The sequence below is a fragment of the Microcebus murinus genome, chromosome 4, assembly GCF_040939455.1.
Source record: "Microcebus murinus isolate Inina chromosome 4, M.murinus_Inina_mat1.0, whole genome shotgun sequence".
Taxonomy (NCBI): domain Eukaryota; kingdom Metazoa; phylum Chordata; class Mammalia; order Primates; family Cheirogaleidae; genus Microcebus; species Microcebus murinus.
This window is the reverse complement of record NC_134107.1, coordinates 34,149,002-34,161,895: the sequence shown is the minus strand read 5'-3', so window position 1 is coordinate 34,161,895 and position 12,894 is coordinate 34,149,002.

The following is a 12,894-nucleotide window of genomic DNA, read 5'->3' as shown; positions in this document are numbered from 1 at the left end:
TCGTTATTTCTGTCATTGGCAAAATAAAAATTGTTAGATCACAAGACCCAGAGGATGAACTAGATGCTGGACAAAGACTTTCTTTAAAAAATAAATCTCTGAATTATCCCTTTAACAAAGCTTAAATTTCTTTATGCTATAAGAGAGTATTATAACCAAACAACATAAAAATAGAAAGACTAAAAAAAAATCTCTAAATCGCATTCCTCTGAATCTTATTTTTATCCAGGTTACTAAACTACACCATATTTCCCTTGCTCACAGCCAGAGTGAATTTATGTAAAGTTAATTGAAATTAAGCTTCTGACCCCTTATTTGCATCAGGTCCTGTGAGTTCTGGAAGTTGCCACAGGTGGGGAGGGGAAGCTAGTTACTAATTAGGAAGTATTTCTATGGAAGCATTTCTGATAAGCTGCCTAAAAATGATCTCAGAAGAAAGCACCTGAATATCCAAGCCTCCATTAATTTGTTGTGATTTACTTTCTTGTTCTAAATAAATATTTCAGACCTAATTTTAAAGAAAGCTATCCCCAACGCCCAACTGTCTCCCCAAATTTTACTAACTCTAGACCCCACAGAAACCAGATCTGCCTCTCTACTGGCAGCAAATGAAAGACAACCTTCAGAGCATCATTGACCAATTGTGTGTGAAAAACACTAATTCCAGCGAAAAGACTTCCCTGTACTCATCTTTCTCTTGTTCCCCCATGCTTTCTTCCACCCACTCACACATCACACACTCTTGCTCATCAATTTGCTGTCACAATCACCCACCTTCCTACTAGTTTTTTTCACTTCCATCCCCTACAGATTTGTGAATACACTTTCCTATCAATCCTTTCTGCCCTGCTCTCCCAGGGAAATACTGACATTTCTGATAGCATCTCCATGGGGATGCAGAGGAGGGGGTGTTTCAGAGAAAGAACAGGACAAGGAAGGCAGAAGTCACTGAGCCATGGCTATAGCAGATGTTCTCATAGTGACTGGGGATGGTGGCAGTGACAGGGAATATATGGTAAAAGAAGGTCTGGAATAGTAAGAAATTGCTCTAAAAAACTTGTTGCCTGAAGGGCTTCATAGATTATGGTGCACATGTAAGTGTAACTGTTGAAAGTGAATATAATAAGAAATTTCATCAATCTGAAAGGTGCTATGATGTGATGGCATAGAAGTACCAGAATACAAAAAGGTACACGATGTACCTTGTACCTGTGACTACATAGGGCTAATAAGTATATATGAAATGATGTGCAAGAATGAGTACTGTCACATACTAACAGTGCAATTAGAGATGATATCACTTTTTCTTGAAATTCCTCAAATGTTGTTATGTTGTGTTTCAATTATTTTTTTAAACCAAGAATTTTACCGTGACAGGAATGAGCATCCACACTTAGGCTATTTTTAGACATTTATCTGGTATGTCCATTTAATCTTGGCATTATATTATACCATGTAATTAAGAAATGAGACTGAGACAATATGGAACACAGAAATAATGTGTTCTTTTAAGAGGTGACCTTCTAATGTTAAGACCCAAGCAAAAGCTGATATTTTAAAATGACCAGTGAAAGACGTGGTGAGGAAGAAAAGTTCAGTGGCAAGGTGAAGAACACCATATACAATATGAAAAAGCACCAAAGGGAATTTTGAATCACACCCTGCCTCCAGCCCCTAGTTGAGAACCACTACTTTAGAAGATGATGATGGTTACAATATATTATTTTGGTTCTTGAAGTTGAGTTGATAAAATCATAAAATATAGAAGATCAGAAATATGATCATCCCCATTCATTTTTTATCATCCACTTTTCTAAGATCAAAATGAATTAAAAAAAGAAAAAAAGAAGTTTTACTAGAGACCATGACTTTCAGTTATAAATGGAAATGGGTTTTCTTTATTGATAAGCACTGGCCACAGGGAGTTGAATTTGTGTACCTAGTCAAGATTAGAGTGACCCAAATAGTTTCTTTCTTTAAATTATTTGAACCAAGAGACACAAAGAGTCTAATTGAAGAATGATGGCTATTTAAACCTAAAGGTCAGGGCTAGGGGCCATAATTTTCCTACATGTACATATAAAGAAGTAAAAAGAGAAAGCTAGTTTGAAGGAAGAAAGAAGAAATGAAGGGATCTCACAGAGAGATGCAGAGTTGTGAGATCATGGGGTCTTAAGAAAGATGTTCTCTCTGAAGAAAGTCTCTCTGAAGTGACTTTCATGTGACACTGCCATATTTCCTGGTGTTCATTTCTGTAAGAGTCCCTTATATGTTTTTAGCAAATCTTCTTTTTATCTCATATAGCTTGAGAAAATTTATGCTGCAGGTAATAAGAGAATTTGTATGTAAACATGGGATTAATATCATTAGAACTGATGGGAAAAAGGAAGCAATGAGAGGGGAGAGGTAAATTGAAAATTTCCCTTACCCTGTGCCTAGCACAGCTCTGACAGAGGAAGCAAAAGGTGGTGCTCTGACACAAAAACAGTGCTGTTTGCAGGAAACTTTGGATTGGACCTCTGAAAATGCCAAGGACCTCTTTATATGCCTGAGATTTATTACTGTAATTTCGGATAGTCACCACAGGAGGGTGATGTTGAACAGCAAGGAGTGCAAACCAGTGATTAAGGCTTCTTTTATTTAATAATTTTCTGATATAAAAAACTAGTCATAAGGCAGAAAGCTTTCTTTTTAAAAACAAAACATATTACCAATTATTATGTAATTTTCTAATAAGCAATAGAATTATTATAAGGAGTAAAATCTTTTTAATTTAAAAAAATTGAAATTCAGATACAGACATAGGTATTCCTGTACCTCACAAATGCATTCCTTTGCATTGCCCTCAACTTGGATATATTTCATGCCTACTTTATCTTCAGATGATATTGTCTCAAGTGTCTGAAGTTAGCAATCATTTAAAATTAGCTCCCATATTTCAGCCCGCACAGTGTAATATAGGTAGATATCTAATTAACAGAAAGAATTAAAACTAGGTGTAGATTTAAACACAGTAGACCTGGCTGACTTTATTTGTTACACCTCTTCAAGTCTGGTCATTCCAGCCACAGAAGTCTTTATATTTCTTTGCTCTCTATATTTCTCTCTGAAAATATATCTAGAAAAGCAAAAAAATCAAAATTCAAAATAAAAAATACAAAATTGATCATTTTGCAGTTATTGCTTGAAGGAGAAAATTCTTACTTTCCATAATTTTGGTACAAATGATTTTACTGCAAATCTTTCCATGTAGAGAAAAGTTTCCAATGTAGAGAAAAGTTTTAGCTGATTAGCAACCTGGATTGAAAATTTCTTTGTTGAGTGTTTTGGATTATGTTTAAAAAGCTGCTTTGATTTTTAAAAAAACTGCTTTGATAATTTTGCTAGATTCTCAATCCTGCCTGTAGAATAACATCTTTTGGGAAATTTTTAAGAAGTATGGATACCTATACCACACCTGAATATGTGCTGTTAAATGTGTAACAACTTGCTTGGGGATAGAAGTAGTTATTATAAATTCTCCTGATATAAAGACTATATAGCTACTCTGGTTACTAGTATTATAAAAAAATAAGAGAGATTATGTAGCATGTAATATAGATTATATAGCAAATAATAACAAAATATATAATATTTTTTTATTGTAAATTCCACATAGCCAATTGATTCTCACAGAATATGTTCATTGATTTTTGCCAAGTCTTGTATCCACCTCCAATATATGGCTGCAATTGAGAAATGAATGCAGTTCTGACCTGAATGTTGATTGATATTTTTATCCATGTTAATAAGACAAAAGTGAAATAAAGAAGATGCATGTGGGACTGTTCTTGTTAATCAATGACATGAGCAATTTCTTTGCTGAATCAAATAATAGTTTCCATGCACTGGAAGAATATTCAATTTTTTGTGTTATTCACAATATAGCATATGTAGAAATATGGCCATTTTAAATTTACTCTGCATTAGGAATACTTTTTCTGTCATGTACTTAAGTCTAGACCAGCAAACTAGGAGTCAGAAAACTTTTCTGTAAAGGACATTTAGTAAACATTTTAGGCTTTTCAAGTCATACGGTCTCTACTCAGCTCTGCCATTATAATGTGAAAGTAGCCATAGAGAATACACAAATAGGTATCTTTATGTTCCAGTAAAACTTTATTTACAAATAACAGGCAGATTTGGCCCATGGCCTGTGGTTGGCCAACCCTCTGGTCTACACAATCAATAAAACATTAAATCAAGTTCTCATTTATAGCATTTGCCAATTTTTGTTGTATGAATACTATATGGCCAATTTTGAGTTACAACAAGCCATCACTGAAAATAAATTTAGGAAGAAATGCACAGTAGCACACCTTTATATAGCATTTGTACTCAACAAGCACAATAATCATAGATAATTTCAAGAGAATAGGGAATAGTAAAATGTAATAAAACAATTGGGAAGTGAAGGTCATTTATTACTTTGTTTTTAATATGACCTATTTAATTTTAAGTTTACATACATTTTTGATAATGACTATATTTAACAACTGGCTCAAAAAATTCCTGAAAATTTAATAATCAGTGCTCACGAGCTGGTAGAAGCTAGTCTTAGCACACCAGACCAATTAAATAAAAATCTCTGGAGACGGGGACATTGTTTTTTTTTTTTTTTTTTATGTCTCCAGAGGATTCTAATATGCATCCAGGATTGAAAAATCATTGTCCTAAGGCTTGAGGACAGGGCTGATGTCCAGGTATCTTGGGATGTAGAAGAGGGATTTATTCTCTGAGAGAAAATGAATATTCCAAAGGAGATAACCGAGGAGAGAGGAGGTAGAAACAAATGGAACTGAGTTTGATGAGAACATTATCATGTAAAAATTGACTTTTTGGGAAATGTAATTCCATGTTAAACATGATAATTTATTTCTCATGGTCTGTACTAGTCAACTAAGGGTTTAGGAAGTGATGTTCAAGACATTAACATTAAGGGTTCCCATAATCATACCTAACTGGTACAATGTATACTATCTGGGTGATGGGCATACTTATAAATTTGAGAAAGTTAACATTGGAAAAGAATAAAGAAGGAGATGCTTGAAACAAGGGGAAAGGAATTCTGGGGACAGGACTAGGATGACCAACCATCCTAGTTTGCTGGGTATGGGATTTTCAGTGCTAAAACCAAGAAGGTCCCTGGAAAACCACTGAAGACATTGGATTTTTTAGTTTAATTAATTTTAACTTAAATTTAAGTAGCCACATGTGGCTAGTGGCTACTGTACTATACTGGACAGCACAATGAGTATAAGCAAATACAATGACACAGCTACTTTGCATATATAGATTTCTTCTTTTGTTTGCAGGTGTGGAAAGAACTTTGAAGCATATTAAAAGGGAGATATATGAGAGTAATAAGTCAGATACTAAAGTTAAGTTTTAACTATCAAGCCCATATGCTAATGTGAATAAGTGATAGAAATTCTTCAGAAATAAGCAGTGAAATTGTGAGAAAAAACAACCACCACAACAACATTTTTCCCTCCCAGGTCACACTATAGTTCATAGGATAGTTGCTGATATAAATGAGTGGGGATGCATGCATTAAGGCAACTGCACTTCTTCACCTGGTTTTTCTCTTAATCAATAGCAAGTGCACTTTGCAACATTGCAGAATTAATCTATAATCAAATAAAAAAAACCCGGAAAAGAACAATGTTACTGAACTCTGGGAACCCCTTTTCCTCATTTTTTTAAAAACCTTCAGAATATTACTGAGGTACAAATGTTTTGTCTACATGGATTGCTTTTGTACTGCTCGAGACAAAGTTAAGTATGCCCATCACCCAGATAGTATACATTGTACAGTGAGGTATGATTATGAGAACTCTTGATGTTAAATGTCTTGAACATCACTTCCTAAACCCTTAGTTGACTAGCAGAGATCATGAGAAATAAATTATCATGTTTAACATGGAATTACATTTCCCCAAAAGTCAATTTTTACATGGTAATATTCTCATTCAAAATATATGTTTGGGAACATCATTTAAAGAAACAAGTTATATATATAAAATATAATGTTTATATTGTTATTTAGAGAATGAAACTGAATATTAAGAAAGAGGAATTGTAGGGATGAAGGCTGATCAAAATACAATTAACTTTGAATGTTATCACATCCCTATAAAAATAATCAAAAGGAAACTAGGAGTTGTATTAACAGTAGTTCCTTATATGGAAAAAGGCCATATTTTCACTGAGTCATTTAAATTTTGCTAATTATAGTCCCTTGAAATGTAGGATATGAAATTATAGAACAAAATTAACTTCAAAGACTTAACAAGTATATTCCGTTATAAAAAACAAAATGTTTAAGTTCCTTAAGCTTTTGGTACTAAAATCACTTTAGCCAAGTATGAGTTATTCTTTTTCTTTTCCAAAGATGCAATAGCAGAGTAGTCTAGGACATTTAGCCATCTTGTCCTGACAAATAACCAATTCACCTTTTTTCCCAGTGTATTCTTAAGTATTGATTTTACCAAGTGAACTCAGACATGTGTCACACTTATCCAATACAGATCCTTTTCCTTAGAAATGTAGTTTGAACATCAATCAGTCACCTGGCCTTTCACCTCCAATTTCTATTGCCACTGTCTGTCAACTATTAAAGTTTGCCCATTTCTCTAAATTTTATTTTTAAAAACTGAAATATACAGTGAAAAATATATGTTTCTTGCAAAATATGCAAACTGTTTACATAATTACATTTCTTCATTAAAATTACTTTTCTGGGTTGAAAACTAGGTAAAGTGTAAAAATCCACATTTCAAAGGTCTCTAGGAATTTTCTTTCAAAATCTATTTCCCAAATAGTAATATTACCACTTGTAAGCCAAACTCTACTTTGAGGAAGATAATATAGAAAGAAATTCAGGCTGAATGGCACTGTCATAAGGGTCTTCAAATGGAGCAGAGCATTTTCGACTCTGTCTGAATCCAATGAGAGTAACAGAATGACACCCACCTTGAGCTGCAGGTCTCCTGGGATAAGAGTGTTTGCTGGAAGGCTTTTAATGTGTTGGTAGACATAAGAGGAGAATTGCTCCTGCTCAGCCTGTAATTGGGGGCCAAGTTTAGAGAGATGACCTTTGTTGCTTTTGATAGCTGTCTGCAATTCATCAATCAGCCTGCTCACCTGAAGGGGTTAAATTACAAGAGTTGTTAGCAAGAAGTAATTGTTGATGTCACACCTATTAGATTTTTGAGTACCTAGCTTGATGGGGGAAAAATGACTTCAATACAAGAATGTGAGTACAGATCAATCCTCAAGTAAAGAGAATAGAAGAGATATACATTCCTTCACCTATAAATTTTATTTATGGAAAAGTGTCTAACCTTTTCACTTTTATAATATGTAATAGGTAGCCATTTACAATTGCTGAATGAAAAATATCTCTGGGAATAAAAAGAAATATAAACATCTGGCAAGTTTGCAAATGAGCTTTAAGCTGCTTAACAAAATAAAACCTTCCTAGGACTTTAAATAACCCAATATCTGTTACTTACCACCATATTTCATTTTACTGTATGTACCTTCCTTTTTAGAATATTTTATTTTACTATCTATGTGTGACACTTAAAATTTTTTCCAATATTTCATATTAATTAAATTAATTATCACATTTTTGGCCTTGAAAATAAACCTATTACGGTCCTCCCAAATATTCTAAAATATAATTTTTCTAAATCTCATTAATACTATTTTCCAAAATATCCATACTCCAAAGACAATGCTCTGTTCTAGACAATATTTTAAATATATATCAATGTCAAAATAAAGCATAGGATTTTTCCAGAAACAGCAAAGGGTTATGCACCCTTGATTTTAAAATTTCCAGACTTCTACTCAGTATATTTAAGATAGACATATGAACTTTACTTATGGATTATTAATAGACATGCTGAGGACTCAGAAACAGTAAATGTTTTAATCCATAGAGTTTACAAATTAAAAATCATTACCATTCTTTGACACTTCACTGTTTTACATAAATTTATATTCTCTGTACTAGACTGGATTCTTACATAAACATTGGCTGACACATGGTAGTGACCAAAAGAGATGAAGAGCAGAAATCCACTTTATCTGTGCTTCTTTAAAGTAATCAAATTAGACTCATTTAGAATTACAAATGACTCTGAAGACAGCATGTACTTTGGAATCTTGGGTTAAAATCCTGGCTCTCTCGCTTATTCACTGGGAGTTTGCACAGGTAATAAAACTCTCATCCATAAATAATAAATTAAATGAGATTAAAGAATGGACAGTATAAAGTCTAAACTATAGTAGGTACCCAAAGCACTGGTATATTATTATAATGTTTTCTTTTTAATATCTAGGTGCTTTTTGCATATCAAGTTTCAATTGTTTTTTCTTGTTCTATCTTTCCTACTCCTACGCCTATTTTACATGCGACACATAGAAATTCTAAACTATTTGCAGTATAGATCCTCCAGCTCACTTCAATGTCCACAGGTAAAATAGGGAATCCTTCTCCAAGAGTTTTCTATGTACTGACACTTCATCCTCTTTCTCTCTCTCAGCTGAAAATGGTGTTTGCCCCAGTCTATATTCCAACTCAAACTCTGATGTTAAATCTATTATTTCTATCCCTTCTGGTATAGAGGGTTCAGGGAAACCAATGAAAACAAGTATTATTATCCATATGACTTGAATATTTATTTTTCTACTCTATCTAGTTTAGTTCAAGTTTGTGTGTGTATGTGCGTATGTGTAGTGTACATATGTATCTATGTATGTACATACAGGTATGTGTATATGTGTATGCACATATGTATTTTTCAATTACGTTTCATTTTTACCAAGAACTTGATAAGCATTATAAGTATATAAACAAGCTAATTTAAAATGATTTCTATTTTTCTTTGGTCTTGCATATATCTTTCATTTGCCCCTATGTGATCAATTTTCTATCCCCTCTAAATAATCCTTTGTTCTAAATTAAGGGTTGGCAAACTTTTTCAATAAAGGGCCATATAGTAAATATTTTTGGTTTTGTTAGCCATAATTAGTCAAAACTATTTAACTCTAGAGTTGAATTTGGAAGGCAGCCACAGACAATATGTAAGTGAATGGGCCTGGCTGTGTTCAAATAAAACTTTATTTACAAAAATAAACAGTGGGCTAGATTTGTCCCCAGAGCTATAGTTTTCCCACCACTCTTCTAAATACGTATATTTCCTATCCTACTTTTCATTTTTTATAATACTTTGATCCAAGTGATCATATCATCATCCCTTCCCCCAACTTAGATTAACAAAATATACCCACTGAGTGTTCTTGCCATTCCCAAGCTCTTCCCCTCTAATGCATCCTGCCACCTCCACCCACATAATTTACCTTAAACAGCATATTAAACCATCTAGTTGCTCTCCCAGATTCTTGAGGTTGGTATTCAAGATTTAAGACCTTTTATAATCTGATCCCCACACCTGCCCTTATGGTTCAGATTCCCACCAGACTCCTCCTCTCTAACAAGATGTCTCTTCTCACTGTCCCCTTCCCCTCATCACACATACATACACACATCCCTTCCATTTTTAGAGTATCATAATAAATTAGACAATATTTAACCTAACACTCTGATCTCACAAACAAGGAAATTCAGGTCCAGAAAAGTTGATTTGCCCATGACACACAGATGGTTAGTATTGGCACAAAAACTAGAGTCTGGGTCCCCTGATGATTAGGCCACAGTTTCACAATTCATTCTTCTCTTTGATCTAAATCTACCCATCACTTAAGTCTCACTTCCTCTACCAGGCCTTCCAGCACTTACTACCTGGGTCTAGCCATTTGGCACTTTGTATCAAAGTAAGCTGTGTACTGTTTTATACTTGGTTTATACATCAATGCCATGTTCCTCCAATGAAATTACAAGCTTTTCCCAAATGTCCTCCCTGCTTTATATAACAATCCCTTGAGTCCTGGAAATGGCCTCTATGAGGCTAGACAGGTATGTTCAGGGGAGGAAGGAAAAGTGGGCAATAGCAGAGCAGAAATCAAGGAGAGAGAGAAGTAGCAGATGAGCCTCTCTGGCAGGCATGCATATGATATCAGAATTCCTGTGTGATTTGCTTTGGCAGATGAAATGTGAGCAGAGCTAACATATGCCACTTCTTAGCAGAAGCTTTGAGAGCCATTACATAGTTCTGCCATCACTCTCCTCTCCTTCTCATGAAAACAACAATGTCCCAATAGAGGGTGCTGCTTCAACCTGTGTCCCAGACTGAGAAAGATGTACTGGACAGAGTCACAGACAACCTGTAACTAATATGTAAGGTGAATAAGAAGTAATTTTGTTTAAAGAGATTTTGGGCTTATTGAGTTATGCAGAAGAACCTAGTAAAATCTGATTACTATACTGCTTTCTATTAAATCTTTACAACCCTATATAATTCATCTGTAGGTTACTAAGAGGCAGCCCTTAACCGTATATTGAAATGAAAGTGTATGGAAATTTCTATTATCTATTCATAAGGAAGCCTCTAATAGTCCACCAATGGAACTTGGATAAACCTTCAGAAATCATGGGCATAGGAAGCAGAGACAATACAGGGAGGTCAGGAGGATTCCTAAGAGAGACAGAAAGAGAAAAAATGAAATAAAACAAAAGAATGAAAAGAAAAGATGAAGGAAGAAATTAAAAGGAGATGATTAGGGGAAAATAAGCAGGGAAGAAAGAGGAGGAACAAAAATGTGAAAAGAAAGAGAATATTATCTATAAGCTATAAAATCTAGTGACAAATTTCTCCTATGATCCTTCTTTTCTTACTTTCTGGAATGAATTTCTATGCTTTTCATAGTTCTGTTAATCCTATAAGAAAGTTGTAACATTTAAAATATGAAAATGACAGATGATCCAGTCTTAGTCAATGTTTTCAGCCTCATTTTAACCATCATATCATACTATCCTCCAGCAGTATATTCCTCCAAATTACGGCTGATAGTATATAACATACTGAAGTTAAAGACCAAAACAGGCCAGTTGGCTTGCTCTTATGGTTATCTGATAAAATTAAAATCGAAGAATCAAAGTCCCCAAATGGAAGGAATCCATTTTTGGAAAGCACTGGTCCTCTCTGAACCTATCCCTAGCCTCATGTGATTCAGGATTCTTTAAAGTCTAGTAAGTATCAGCAATGTATTTTGCTAGTAAATAATACTGTTCTCATTAATTTTGCGTACTGCACCTTATGCTATAGCAAGCCACCAAAAAAAAAGGGGGGAGGAATTTCAGACTTTGATTTGAGAGCATTTTTGTACATGACTGGTTTTACTGTCACAATCCATAGCCTTTCACTGATAAAAGATTCCATGTGACATCAGAAATCAACCAACCATACAATTGATGATGTCATTTGCACTCTAAAGGGCTATTGGTTAAATTCTTAAAAGTTTCATCTGGGATAAATTCTTAGTTGCTTCAAAAATTTTCTCTATCATATTAGCTATTTTCATTGCTCCCAGGATTATCTGTTAATGTATGTAAAACATAATTACACCAATTATGGCCTTTTAAGAATAACTTAAAACTATCAAATAAGATGTCTAGCAAAGATTAACTTATATCTTAAACATAGGAGAAAATATATCAAGAATCCTTCCACTGACATTTTGAAAATGTTTCTATTCAGTTTTGCTCAAACTTTGTTATTTTACATATTCATAAGGTCTTTTATCCTCAAAGTGCTACATTTGTTCTCAGTTATTATGATAACATGTCATCCTTTAAGACAACCCTACACATGAAATAACTCATATACTGAAATCAGGTAGGTAATACAACACTTCTGAGTTATTTTACATAATATGATTTTTTCCCCAAATCACAGATGTTGCTAAAAGGGGGAAATGTTCTTTAAAATTCTTCATCATGAATCTTTTTTTTCCCTGCAAATCCTTTTTTTTCTCTACAAAGGCAACATGAATAGGGGTAAAAGAAGACAAAACTTGACCTTTTGTGATCCCAGCATTAATGGGTCTGTTCATAATTCAATCTATGTGTGTGTGGGAGCATCCATGTGGAAACATAGAGGCCTGAGAGACATAATGCCTTTCCCTTTAAACATTATCTGACCCTATCAGTCCCATTCACAAAAGAAGGCTTACGTATGCATATGTTGAAAAAAATGCACCATCTCATTGTGCAGCAGAAAGCCTACACATTCTACTCTTCATTCTCCGTGGAAATGCATCACGGAAGTGACACTTGTACAGAATTTGGGAGAGTGACAAATGAGCAGAAGGTAGCAAAAAATATTGAATATTATGGTGAGGAAACAAACCAAACTGCTGAAAGAATGCAAATGTGTACATGTATATAAACATATATGTAAGTTTTTGCATAACATATAGCGTAGTTTGGTCATGTTTGTATGATGTACGCATGCAACCCTTGAATTCAATTGAATTCTCAAAATGATTTATAGTCAGCACACAAAATATTATTCTGTTTATAATCATTCTAAACAAGTATACATACTGAAATTGTACATTTCTGAGCCATACATTTCATATACTGTACATTGACTATTATTAATGACTCTTTGAGGAGCTTCTGGTAGTACAGGGTGGTCTCAAAGCCAGGTCAGCTCTTCAATTTAAGATTAAGAAACGTTCTAATTAACAATGTATGTAAGATAAACAAGAAAGGTGGTAGGGAGATGAAAATGGTTATTTTAAACTCCTAAAATCTCTTCTTTGTTTCAGACCCAAGGGAACAGCATTTTTCAGGTTAAGAAGTGAACATAACTCTGACTTAACAGATGAAGACTGGAAAAGACATGGGATCCTGTAAACAAACTTTTCTCTTGATTTGGA